The sequence below is a fragment of the Myotis davidii genome, unplaced genomic scaffold (assembly GCF_000327345.1).
Source record: "Myotis davidii unplaced genomic scaffold, ASM32734v1 scaffold433, whole genome shotgun sequence".
In the NCBI taxonomy this organism is placed as follows: Eukaryota; Metazoa; Chordata; class Mammalia; order Chiroptera; family Vespertilionidae; genus Myotis; species Myotis davidii.
In genome coordinates this window covers 2,370,561-2,384,743 of record NW_006293776.1, presented here as the reverse complement: position 1 = coordinate 2,384,743, position 14,183 = coordinate 2,370,561, and the positions used below count along the sequence as shown (strand labels likewise).

The following is a 14,183-nucleotide window of genomic DNA, read 5'->3' as shown; positions in this document are numbered from 1 at the left end:
CTCCCACCTCTGTGCAGGGCTGGCCTTTCCCTGAGTCGGCTCCATTGACATGGTGCTGACGGACCACTCACTGCCCAGAGTCCACTTTCCCTGTGCCACAAGGTCCACGTGGGGTTGAGATTATGACACCGAAAGAGAACGTGGGCCATGAATTTAGCTCATTTCTCCTTGAACTCAGGTCAGATATTTCGACTTCCTTGCAGAAGGGGCCCAAATCAGGTGAGGGTTTGCATATTTTAGCACCCATTAGCATAGAAGGATTAGAGGAGAAAAGTGAAAGAGCAAGTTCTAACAGGGAAGAACCCAGAATGCAATGTTTTGTTGTTGTTTATGTGATAAAGTATAACATGTGCATTTGTATGAACCGGTGGGTGTTTTGTGGGTGGCGTGATGGTTCATCTGTTAGTTCGCATGTGCAAGTGACAGAAAATGCAGCCTAGACTAGTCTTAATAAGACGAAGACACTAATGGCTGCCATTCTGGGGAGGCCTGGGCAGGCTTGGTTTCTGAGCTGGGTTGACCCAGGACTCAAGCGGTGACCCTGGGACCCTGTTCTTCCTTCCTTATTATTCTTTCTCTGTCAGCTCTTTTCTCATGAAGCCTCTCCCTTGTGGTAGCGAAGTGGCTATGGCATATTCTCTCAGGTTCAAGTATAATGAGAAAAATCAAACTTTTTTTTTTTTTTTTAGCAGTTCCTGTAAAATCCAGAGAGGTCCAATCTGATTTGACCAGCCGAGGCTACATCCTACCCCACAGTCGAATGCAGTGTGCTGATTGGTGTAGCCCCAGTGTTCAGGCAGACTAGGAGGGGGCATATCCCCAGTCCAGAGTCAGTGGTGGTAGGAAGTGGGTGGTGGTGGGAGTGGAGAGTACCCAAGCAGTGCCTACAAAACGATTCTATGAAGTACGTATTGGAGGCTTTGTCCTGCTGATAGAGTCTCTTGCTCTTGGACCTCCTGCATTGTTGTATAATGGTTATCACCTGGGCTTTCAGGAAGGGATACCTTCTGGGTGTGTTTTCTAGGTAAGCCTGGTGTCCCCTAAAAGCTGAGGGCCAGTGATTTTGCTGATGCCCCAGGGATGCTCACTGCAGGATATCAAATTGCAGGAGGTCTTAATGGCTGCCCTGCTAGGTAGCTCCATGGTGTGACATTAACTGTTAGCTTCCACCATTTGCCATTACACCAAAGATTGTGGCTGGACAGCCATTCTGGACGTATGTTTTGTATGTCGCGGAAAACACGTGTTCTGTTTCTCTCTGGCCATTCAGATTCATTTTGGGTGACTGTCCTGTCGGCTTGGGGCTGAGGAGAGGGGAGGGAAGGCTGCATTTTGGCAGCGCTTCAAGCCTGGAGCAGCATCCTGCAGCCAGCACCATAAGCTGTATAATTTGTCCACAGAGGCCTATGCATTATAGAAATGAAAATTCCTTCTCTGACAGCCTTCATTGCTTAGCACGCAGCAATTTGGCTGTCAGAAACAGCTGGCCCTGCAGGGTGGGACAATGGAAAGGCGAGACCAGAGAGAGGCCAGTGCTTACTCAAATCTCCCACTGTGAGAGGATCAGGTTTCGGAGACTGTCATTAACCACAGACTGCCAGGGGCTGCGAGGCGAACTTCCAGGGAGCAGGAGCCTGTGGCTCAGACAGTTAGTGATTTTCCCCTTTTTATTTATTTATTTTTTTGCTGAATGGAACAAAAAGATAAATTTAAAATAAACTATTAACCTTCATGGACTCTCCCATGTTGGCGTTCCCTAAATGTTCTGATTGTGCCTTCTACTTGGTCAGGAGCTTTTGTGGGAAAGTCAGTCCCTTCTAACTTAGGTATAGCAGCTATTGGTGCATTTTAGAAACCTGAAAAAAGGAGTGGGGATGAAGCGCCTAAGGCGTTGCCTGACATCAGCACGTTTGAGGTCTGCAACCTTTAGGTTCTACTGATAGAGAAGCAATGCTGGAAGGACCCACATTGAGGGCCCATGGAGCCATGTTCAAGCATGAAGTAGAAAGCCCATATATACTGTCCCCAGATGCATGTGCTGGGGAGAGGAAAGGGACAGGGTTGCTGGGTGGCTTGAGCCACACAGCTCTGCCTTGTGAATCTGCAGTGTGGCTGGCTCAGTGCATTTTCCTGTATTGATTCCATGACTCACGGAGCATGATCTCAGCAGAAAGCACACTTAAACTACAGAGGAGACAGCTGTCTGTTACAGGAGGACATGTTTTTTGGGTTCAGTGGCGCCAATTTTTTTCCTATTAGTTTGTAAACTAGAGATGTACTCACTCACTTGTATTGTCCCATAAAGGGTCTTTTTAATTTTCCTTTTTGAAAAAAAAGCATTCTTTTAACAATCATCTAAATATTCTTGACTTATTTCACAACTGAGCTTCCCATCTAGGATGCAGTAATATTTTTTCCTTTTTTTAAAGCTACATGTTAAAATGGGCTCCCCCCCCCCCCATACACACACACAGCAAATGTCTAGAGGAAGTCTAAAGAAATGTGGTGGGAAGCATTTTGCCTTTTTGAAGTGAACAGCATTTCAGAGATGTTGGTGGCGCAAGATAAGTTCGGCTATTGGAATTTAGTTGTTGTTCACTGTGGCTGGAGCTGTATTTCCCCTGTTCCCTCTAAATCTGTTTCCCTTTTATATGATAGAGGCTGAAGTTCCCAGATGTTGTTTGGATTAACGAGTGTGTATGTGGGGAGGGGAAAAAAAAAAGCTTTCTTAATGATAATAACAGAGTCAGACTGGCTGGTTCTGTACTGACAGGAAAATGGAGAGATAAAAACTCCATTAATGGTGTGTGCACTGCCTAAGTAGCCAATAAAACAATGCTGTCCTCACTGGAAACCGGTTCCAGACTGGCAGCGCCCGTGCCAACTGCAGGAGACAACAGCTGCAAAGAGGGGCAGAAGTATTCAGTCAAGAGTCTGTGTTAAGTGACTGGCTTGGGGGCGGTTCTTTTGTTCTCCTTCTCTTCCTCCTTCGTCCTCCTCCTCCTCTTCCTACTTTTGCCCCTTTTTCCTGATGAGCCCTTCTTAATGCTCGAGGTTCCAGAAACTGAACCACATCTGATTAAAGCTTAATGGTTACTTGCAGAATGAAGTTGGCTGGCTGGTGGTTTCCAAGCCTATCTTTCTGGGTTAGTTTGATTTTCTGACAGCAGAAATTGTTAATTTATATAAAATGTATCCAAGAGTTACTGTCAAAGTTTGATAGTTCTAGTTAAGAACCAGGAGAATAGTCTCTTGTCAAAGATGTAACACTAGTTCCCCCAAAATATCTTTGAATTTCTATGCTTAAAATTAGTAACAAAATTTTTAATTTTTTTATTTTTGGTCATATCTCATTTTGGAGAGTGGCAAAGGCTGGGTTAAGTCATGTTTATTCTGTGTGTACTTCTGAGTAAAGCCTTCTGCTCAGACCCTGGGCCAACAAAGCCACTCTAACTTGGGGAACTTACTCTCTGTTCTGGCCAGGTGAGCCTCAGGTCGCCAGGAGAGGGAAGGAAAGAGGCGCTAGTTGAGAGGGATAGAAAGGCAGCTCTGAAAATTCAAGAGAGGTGATCTGTCGACCTAAGTCCTGTACTCATTTCCTGTGAGTTAAAATCTATTACTCTGACTTTTTACTTTTTGGTGTATGAGGGGGAGAGAGTAGATACATATTTGAGTGTTTACTTTTCTGCCACGCAATGAACACAGACTTTCCATATACAGTGGGGCCTTGACTTACGAGTTTAATTTGTTCCGTGATGAAGCTCCTAACTCAAATTACTCGTATGTCAAATCATAAAGTGAACGAGCGAGACACGTGATGCCGGGCTGATGTGGCGTTCACTGTGACGTTTGCTGCGCCAACTAGCGGTGGGGTATCTGAAGCTGGCTCGTAACCTGAATTTTAGCTCGCAACTCAAAGCAAAAAATCGGCCGAGAGACGGCTCGTATCTCGAAAAACTCGTTAGTCAGGACACTCGTAAGTCAAGACCCCACTGTATGAGAAAGTTGGTATCTGCAGCCTTCCTTTTTCAGGTAAAAGGGACAGAAATCTTGAGGAATTAAGTTTCTCAGGGCTGTAGAGTCTGTTCCTCCCATGCTTGGGTGCAGCTGGAATGAAACAAGTGATATGAACCAACAGTATGTTAATTATTGCCCATAATTGCAGTGGACATCCAAAGAGGAGCTGTGGGGCTTTATCCAGTGTTTGGCAAACCGCGGCTTGTGAGCCACATGCGGCTCTTTGGCCCCTTGAGTGTGGCTCTTCCACAAAATACCACGTGCGGGTGTGCATGTACAATGCGATTGAAACTCCGTGGCCCATGCGGAGACGTCGGTATTTTGCGGAAGAGCCACACTCAAGGCGCCAAAGAGCTGCATGCGGATCGCGAGCCGCAGTTTGCCAACCACTGATCTAGACCCATCAGAATGCTGGTGGTTGGGGTAGGGATACACACTGCTTTTATTTTATTTATGTATTTAAATATGTTTTTATTGATTTGTATAGAGAGAGGAAAGCAGAGGGATAGAGAGATAGAAACATCAATGAGAGAGAAGCATCATCATGGATAGGCTGCCTCCTGCATGCATCCCATTGGGGACTGAGCCCTGAGCAGGAATTGAACCAGTGACCTTTTGGTTCATGAGTTGATGCTCAACCACTGAGCCATGCTGGCCTGGCCACATACTGCTTTTAAATCCTGGAAGGTCTCTGCGGAGGGGGAGAGACAGTCCTTTATTCTTCAGCACACGCCCTTGAGTGCGTGCCCTTCGTCATGCACACGACTGGGGATGGGGACTCAGAGCTGAAGAGGACAAAGTCTTGCTGTCAGAGGGTCGCAGCATTTCCTGGTGGACAGAGCCGGGGGCAGAGGAAAGAAGGATGGGTGTGAATCTTGAGAAGAGTCCCTGGTGCTGGCCTGGCTGGGAGAGAGGCTTGTCCAGGTTACCATCCAGAAATGGAGGGCTTGGAGCTCAAAGTGAAGACGCTGGATACAAGGGTAGGGTAGAGCAACGAGTCATGATTTTAGTGTAACCCGTGTTTCCCTTTAGAAACTACCTGTGGATTGTGAATGATCTCAAGGATCTGAGCTGCAGACCTCTCTCTCGCAGGCCACTTCCGGCCACACCATGTGGCCAGTGGCCACAGTATCTCAAATGTGGTTTCTTCTCTCTTGTGACTAAAGATGGCAAAGTGAGATCCAGGCAAAAACTGTGTCTTTAGATAGAGCCTTTATGTTAGTAATTTTTTTTTCCAAAAAAATATGAGGTGTAGTTTTTCTTTAGATGGCCAACTTGAGAGACTGTTCTGTGGAAATACAATTCCTCAGCGATTCATATTAGATACTGAGTGGCCTTTGACATGTCCTGCTTGCCAGCTTGTCTTTTTCTAAATGTCAGGGCATCACTGTCTTAATTTCATGTGTTTAAAGGACTTGAGTGAGTTCTAGATGTGACACTTGGGTTTTCATGTTAAGATTTTATAGTATAAATTATTCCATAGTATTCTTTTTTTAAAAAAATACATTTTTATTGATTTCGTAGAGGAAAGGTGAGGGAGACAGAGATAGAAACATCCATGATGAGCGAGAATCACTGATTGGCTGCCTCCTGCACACCCCCCACTGGAGATTGAGCCCACAACGCAGGCATGTGCCTTTGACTGGAATCGAACCCGGGACCCCTCAGTCCGCAGGCCGACGCTCCATCCCCTGAGCCAAACCAGCCAGGACTCCATAGTATTCTTGATAATATTCACATATGCATCCATAAGTGATAAACTATATTAAATTAAAGGTGTTATTGGCTGATGGGTTGGTGGTGACTTGTGTTCAGGTTTCTCTTCATTATAGATAACCCTTGGGGGGATGGAGTCTATATACTTGTCATCAATGTGAAATTTTCCCTTTAGTCTATCCATAAACTTTACTGGTTGAAGCATCCTTGCTTTCACCATTGGTTTTCAGTCCTGCTCTGGGGCAGAGCTGGATTGCAGTCCATTGTGACTATTACAAGTGATTTATTGTTCGTTATGGAAGTAAGGAAGTTTGACACACTTCAAATCCAATTCCGCAATACACTCTCCTTTGCCTTTTATTATGCCTTCCAGAGTGAGAAAAGAATTGAATTCAAAGGCATGACAAAGTGACTGTATTTTGTAGTTGTTACAATGTAAGAGCTATTAAGAAAAGGAAGGAAATGAGTATCACAAAAGTCAAGATTATGTTTCTGATATTATGAGCAACATCAATAATAGTTAGGGCTTACCCTTTAAAGGTGGTTATATATCATGTTCTATTCTAAGTGCTTTACATATATTTACTCATTCAATTCTTATAATTAGTCTGGGAGACAGGCACACTTTTTAAAATCTTGATTTTGCAGATGAAATCAATGGGGGCACATTAAGTTATGCACCTAAGGCTCTAAGGGTAGCAAATGGCAGGGCCTGAATCCTAACTCTATGTGAGATAGAAACATTGATCAGTTGCCCTCCCTCACGTACCTCGACTGGGAATCGAACTGGCAACCTTTGGGTGCACCGGACAACGCTCAGCGAAGTGAGCCACACCGGCCAGGACCCAATTCTGGGTTTAACTACAGCATAGGGCAGTAAGATGATACTGATTGAGGACACCTTGGCATGGAGTAGGGCATGGAGTGCTGATCATTTCTTTAGAAAATAAAGAAAATTAGGGCCTTCACTGAAGGTTGTAGCTGCATTTTTTAGTATAGTATGTGGATTGAATATATATTCATAAATATGTGTTACATATGTGTGTGTATGTACTGTATCCATGAATTCATACTCTATTTGAGAAATGGCAGTAAACATGTGTGTAAGATAGTTTCTTTACTATTCTTACTGTTGGATGTATAATAAACCTTACATTTGGGAACCTCTCGTCTCCTGCTAGAGAGAGAACATATTCACATATGGAAGCTATGGAAGATTTTTCCAACCCTGGCATGCCCCTACTTCCTTGGAATATTCATATTTGTTTGCTTTCCCCCAAAAAATTACCTTCCATATTGGATCTTGCCTTAACTGAAGGCATTAGGTATTGACTGTGACACTGAAGGAGGAGTTGAAGTGAGTGTGTGTGTGTGTGTGTGTGCGTGTGTGTGTGTGCGTGCGCATGCGCGCTCTAAAAGTTTATGTAAAATGATATTTAAAATAAAATAACTTATAGACATGTATCTGACCCACTCTTCATATGTCCAAAGTGGAAAAACTCGGAAGGACCCCTCACGGTTGTGTTAAACCAGTCTAAATTTGGTTAAAAGTTCTAGGAGTCTAGGAGGCACAGTTGGATTTATGCCAGGATATGTTGTCTTAAAATAAACTTGACTGCACAGCAATGCTGGTAGAACCAACAAAAATGCTGCACATGAAACAACTAAAATGTTAAAAAAAAAGGTTATTATCGAAGAGTTCCCTTCTCCAATACTTAATGCGTTCAAAATTAGAACTAACAGAAGCTAGCTTTTTCCTTCCTGCCAATTTTAGAAAATAAGCCATTCTTAAACTTCCAGAACAGTATCATTTCCCTCTGGGATTTATGAAATTAAAAAGCAGAATCAGGGAGACAAGTGCTTATGAAATGGATGAGAGTTTAGTGACCTGCAGCTCAGTGGAATTTTTCTGAGTTGTTGACAGCGTGAAGGGTAAACACAGGCACTTGCGAATGTTTTTATTTCCTTTTTATACTCATGTCGCACTTTCAGCGTCCTGTCTTCTGACTGAAAGAATCCCATCTCAGCGATATTCAGCTCACTTCCCAGCTCCAATGGAGAGCAGTTTCCAGGCGCTTTAACATGCAGTTGAGGAAGACTAGTTAGTTAACCCATCTGTCTCTGGAAGAACTTGGAGTGACAGGATTCTGCTGGGCTGTCGTGTTCCACCTGGGGGAGGACAGGGCTGGTAATTTGCTTGTCTTTTTAGCGTGTCTTGAATTGCTTTTCAAGGCAAGCAATGTGTGGCATAAAGTTTATATCTTTATATCCTATATAATAAAAGAGTAATATGCAAATTGTTCCCTCAACCAGGAGTTCGACTGAGGGTTCAATTGGGAGTTTGACCAGGGGGTGGGGCTGGCCCTGCCCAATCAGTGTGTGTGTGTGTGTGTGTGTGTGTGTGTGTGTGCGTGTGTGCGCACATACACGTGTTCATAGACACACATTATATGTATTTTTTTAAGGTTTGTGTCCCCCCCCCCTTTAATTGTTGCTTGGACAAATAGAGCACATTTTAAGTGAGAGTAGTGTTATTAAAACCATGATGAAGATTTAATTTCACATTAAATTCTGGGTCAGTTGGGAATTTGGGTTTTGATGGTAAATATAGATTGTATTAATTGTCAGGGAAATGGCTTCTTAAGAGTTGCAATATCACAAAATGATCGAAAAGCTGATGTTTCAACTTGTGCTGTTGTAAATTAATCACAGGTGTGGAATCTTGAGGCTTGTGATGAAAAGACTGCTAAGGATCAACTTCAGGCATGTTTTACTGTATAGAATTAATCTATAAAAATGAATCTTGGTGCAAAACTATGTGCTCTAATTAATAGCAACTCAACTCAAGAAGCTGTAATTCCATTAGTGGACTGAGTGCTTAATGATACTTGAGATTAAAAATATAGAAAATGTGTCTACTTTGTGGTTACTCACATAAATTACTGAAGTAAGGAATCCAGAGATCTAAGTATGATAGATAATGTAGTCTTGATACTAGTGCATGATCCTGGGAGCGGACTCATCCCCACCTTCCCACTCCTCATCACTCCCACCCCAAAGGATCCTGGGACCTAAAGGAGGATTCTAGAGGGGTTTGCCCTGATTCTAGGTAGGCTGGCTTCTGCCGTGATCTTCACTTGCTACATCCTTCCTGCTTTTGCACCTTCCCTTTTATTTTCTCCCGACACCTAACATTTCCCATCTTAGAGCCTGCTCCATTTTAAAAAATATATATTTTATTGATTTTTAACAGAGAGGAAGGGAGAGAGAGAGTTAGAAACATCGTTGAGAGAGAAACATTGATCAGCTGCCTCCTGCACACTCCCCACTGGGGGTGTGCCCGCAACCCATGTACATGCCCTTGACCGGAATCGAACCTGGGACCTTTCAGTCCGCAAGCTGACGCTCTATCCACTGAGCCAAACCCGTTTCGGCAAGCCTGCTCCATTTTAATGTTCTGCCACGTTACCCTCTGTCTGAGCTGGGTGGTGATTTGCAGATTCTCCGTCTCCTCATCTGCTAGGTGGGTGGTGTTTGCCTGTTTTATAGCTGGGGGCTGGAGTTCAGACAGTAACGCGCTCAAGATTCCAGAGCCTGGGAAGTGACAGACATAGGTCCAGCTTCCAAACTGTGATTCCAAGCCTCCGGCTCTTCCCACAAAAATGAATCTGGATACAGTATGTCCCTGTCATTAACAGGCACGGCACAGGATAGACTCAAGGGCTAAGGTTGTACAGAAAAAAGGCAGAAGAGCTTTCTGACTAGTTTTTAAAATAATAGTTTTATTGAGTTAGTTCATTTACCAAAACTCCCCTTGTATGGTGTGCAGTTCAGTGGCTTTTAGTAAATCCAGAGTTGTGCCACTGTCATCACTATCTGTTAGAACGTTTTCATCACCCCCAAAAGAATCTATCAGCATGTAAGACTGATTTTTAAAGCTAAAATCACTCAAGTTGAAGTCAAAGGTTGGGCTCCCAATCATCCTGTGACATGAATGGGACAGAAGCTGAGTTCCTGGACCAGCCCCACAGTGGATAGATACCAGTGTTGATTGCCCATAAAGGAATCCTCCAGTAAATTCTCAACCATTTTCTTAAAAACATGCCCGATTTTGATAAACTCAAAAATCTCACATTCTTCTGCCCATTTCTACTGTGAAAACAATAGGATTTTGACTTTTTTTCCTAAACACATTTATGTTTTGGATTTTTCTAAAATATATCTGCCACCCCCATTATTTTGATTGGAGAATCAGCTGCATCTCAAGACTTCTAGGTCATTTTATTGCAGGTTTGCTTGGACATATTAAATGAATCAGTACAGTCATGATTTGAAATGACTCATGCATTGAGCAATTCCATGTGTAAGCTTAGTGATCCCAGCCAGTGAGTGCTAATAACAGGCAAGTTTATTCCTCGGATCTTCCTACTTAATATTTAACTTGGTCCATTGCCTCCTTTCTGTTACCTTCTTTATGCTTATTAAATTAAGTTGAGTTACATTATATAGCAATTTATACGTTTGTTCTTTTCACTGTGTGCTATAAAAAGGTTGGGGTTGGGAGAAGGGCTGGTGGGGTGGGGAAGACCATTAAGAAGATAGCATTGTCATGAGAAGAACTCATCTTTCCCCTACTCTGGTCCCTGCCACCTTGACTGATGACATCTGGAAGGAAGCCAGTGAGTTAGAGCCCAGCCACGGGAATTGTATCAGGGCCTGGTGCCAAGTGACAATCTCGGGGATAATTTTCTGGGAAAAAAATTAACATTTTTCTTATAAGATGAGGCATCTTCTTTCTTACATTTTATTGACAACATTGAAATTTCCAGTAATATTACAGTGTTAGCATGGCCTTGAGTGTTGTTCTCAAGTTACTTTTCTGTATATGTAATTTAGAAAAAGATTGTGCCTATAGTATCAGAGTGGGAATACTTCCTAGTTTCCATATGTAAGTCATTAGGAAGCTAGGGTTTAGAGTACACGTTTTGTTTACACATTGTTTTTTGTAAGAAACACTTTACTTCTTTCTTAGTCTTTATAATTTAGGATTTGAGAGAGTTTTTGTGTGTGTGTGTGCGTTTTTTTTTTGCTTTGAATTAAAAGCTATGACAACACTGAGAGTGGATTCTGGTAAGCCTGCCTTCTTTTTCCCCATTAGCATAATTTTTATTGTTCATTTCCCGTGGAGGGTTTCTCTTATGCTTTGAATTCATTATCATGGTTCACCCATCCATCCATCAACATTTATTAAGGACCTTATGCTTACCAGACTATACCTGATGTTTCAGAGATGAAAAAGTACTACTTTGAGGAATCCACAGATTCACCAGGCAGTGAAATAAATAAAAAAAATGAAATGTACCATTTAGATTCTGTGATCATTCAGTTTTGGGATTATAGATGAGGATACATATAACTCAGACAGGGTATGAGCCTGGGGGTTTCAGGGAAGGCTTCCATCAGGAGGTGATTCTTGAGTTGATCCTGAAACATAGGAGTTTGTCAGATGGAAGCAAGCATTTCAGGCAAGCAAGTGCAGAGGCAGGAGGTGAACAAGACTGTGGTGTCCTCAGGGAGCTTTAAGGTGTGATTAGGGTCAGGGTACCTGTGGGGTGATGGCTAGATGAGGTTGGAGAGGTCTTGGGCCGGGTCATGGAAATCAGGGAATTTGCACATGCCAAGGAGAGCCATCGACAGCTGAGCTGAGGACAAGCAGCTCAAGGGACATTGACTACACTGTGGTAGGTACACGGAGATCATAGGAGAGGCAGTTGGAGTGCTGCTGGTGGGAAAAGGTAGGGCTGGGACAAAGGCAGGGGTGGGCTTTGGAAGGTAAATGTCTCCGCCGTAGGATTGGTCATCGGTGGTTTCATTGCCTGAGACAGAACATAAAGGAAGATGAGCAGGTTTGAGGTGGTGGGTGAGGTGGACATGCTCACTTTAGTTTTGTTCATCTAGTCTCCCTGCTTTGGGAACTGGATGTATTCTCATGTCCCTTGAGAGGCTGTATCAATAGACCCCACAGTTATTCTATCCCTTTTTGTGTGTTTTCTTATTCAATTATCTTTCAGTTGGCAAATAAATTATTGATACGCAAATCAGAGTGAAAGCAACCTACTGTGAGTTACTAACTAAATTGCTAAATAAAATGAGAAATGTTACTCTTACTTTTTTTCTTAATGAATGGGTTGGATGCTGTCTTAGTTGAAGATAGGTGGAAAAACCATCTCTAATTAAAGAGGTAGCCTTTCCTGTTAGCGTAATTTTTAAGGAATCCTGCTAGAAATTGTAAAAGAAATATCTAAACAGAGGATCTTTGAGCTGGAGGGAAGCTTAGCAAGTTGGGCCACCACTCTCAGTTTATAGTTCAGAAAAAATGAATGCCAGAGAGGATAAGCGACTTCCCAGTCACAGAACTGTAGTAACAGGGTATGTCTAACTCATTAGTTCAGTGTTCTCTCCATCGTACCTTGACGAATCCCTGTGAGAATACCATCAAGATTATAGGGCAGAGTATGAAGAACTCAAGGCTGCTCCCTCAGTGTAGACCCAGAATCTCCTGACTTCTTGACTTTAATCTTATTTTAAATCAACATCACTGTTCATCGGTCAGCAAATACTTGTTGACTATCTAGTATGAAAGAGATGTTATTATAAAACCAAAAAGATAAATAAGAGACTGTTTTTCCCTTCAACGAACTTGCAGGTTAACTTTTCAGATCACTCATTACAGGACTGGCAATTATGTTATATGAAATGTGCAGCTTGTCTGACATGATTATGGAGGTGTAGTCTGAACACAGACACACAATAACAACAACAAGAAAATAAAGCCATACAATATATTGTTTACTATTCATTTATATTTATTTATTTATTTATTTATCTATTTATTTTTACTTTACTCAGTCGTTTTTGTTTGTTTGTTACCTTGTTTTCTCTGCATGGGAGGCAAGCAGTTTCATTCCTAGTCCTGAAATGTCTTTATGCCTGTGGACAGATAATATATTGAACCAAACAATTAGAAAAAGAATGCTGATACCTTTTATTCAGTTTCTTCTCATTGAACCTAATTAGGGAAAGTGATCTGGTGAAAATTTTATTTAGATTGCTAAGTGGCATAGTATTTGCAAGAGGGCATTGGAGGAATGGTTTTTAAAAGCTTTAGTTTTCTGTTCATTTGTTTTGGTACCCCCTCTTTTGTAGCATCCCTCTTCAATATTTCTAGAAATTTCTGTAGATACAGTTTTGAAAAACTTAACTTTAATTTGGAGTAGTTGTTTAGTTGACAAATGTATTAAGAAAACGTATTGCCATTCTAAAGTAAAGACTGCCTTTATGAAGTAGTACTTTTTCTATAAGGCTTGATATATTTCTTTATGTTTCTTGTGTTAACCTGTTTCACTCAAATAAGCGTATTTGGAACTTTGTGCACTGTTTTGAATTTAAGTCCAGAGTAGAAACTTAGCCGTTTACTGATAAAGAAGTTTTCTTGACCAAATTTATGAGCTTGAATTTGTTAATGCTTTTGTTTTCTTCTGTAATTTTAAGCTTGTTCATGCCACAGATACCTAAATAAGTCTGGTATGACGCCAGAGCCGGCTTTGGGCATACAGGAGGATGTTGGATGCAGGGTCCCTACTGTGAAGAAGCTCCCCATAGAAGTTTTGCTAATATCTATCGGTATAGTGGTCTAGTGAAGGTATGTATATGCAGGAACCCCAGCGCAAAGGTTAGGAGTAACAATGCAGACACCCCTTTAGAAAACCAGAACATCTGGTCTGGCCCTGTGGGTGGCATCCCTGTGAATGCTTACAAAGTGCTTTGAGATCATTAGATGATGAAAGCCTTTGCAGGATTCTCTGTGAGGGTAATCATCAAGGATTACACGCTACTGAGAGACCACAGATAAAACGCAGTGTCTCCCGGTGATGAGAGCGCTGGAGTGCTGCGGAGCAGGAGTGGGATCCACACACATACAAGCTGCACCCAGTACACTGAGAAAGACCAGCCAGTTACCAGGGAAATCTGGTTCTGTTTTGGGAGGAGTGGGTTGGGAGGATGGAAGAAATGGCTTGTTCCTCCTTTGTTACCTCTGCCTATTCTCCATCCCTCTCTAGGTAAGGTGTGCTAATTCCTCATTCAGAACCTTTTTGAGGCTTAGAAACAGCTGGGGTAGAGCCACTTGGGTTTGGGCTGGTGGGGTGTCTTGAAACTCAGAACTCATCCAGGAGTTGACATGACTCCATGGAGCAGCCGCAGACTCATGAACTGGGTGAAGACTCACAGGATTTGAAAAATTAACACCTACGGGATGAGGGAAGATAGGAAAATAAGGGGGGAGATGTGACAGATCCATTGAATTTCTTTATTGAGCTAACTGCTCCATAAGGTCTACTATGCAATTGGTGACGTTAGCTGACCAGAAATGCTCCTTCCTTTCCAAACTG

At 42.5% G+C, this 14,183-nt stretch overlaps 1 protein-coding gene across 3 annotated transcripts in view; it reads left to right on the top strand.

Moving 5' to 3' along the window:
- Nucleotides 1–14,183, top strand: part of ACVR1 (activin A receptor type I) — a 134,296-nt gene that overhangs the window by 37,538 nt on the left and 82,575 nt on the right. For 2 of the 3 annotated variants that reach the window (XM_006767386.2, XM_006767385.2), the window contains exon 1: nucleotides 13,300–13,435. The exons of the other annotated variant lie outside the window; for it this stretch is intronic. The gene's annotated coding sequence lies outside the window, so the exon portion shown is untranslated. Of the gene's footprint in view, nucleotides 1–13,299; nucleotides 13,436–14,183 lie in introns of those variants that run through there. 3 annotated transcript variants of the gene reach the window in all.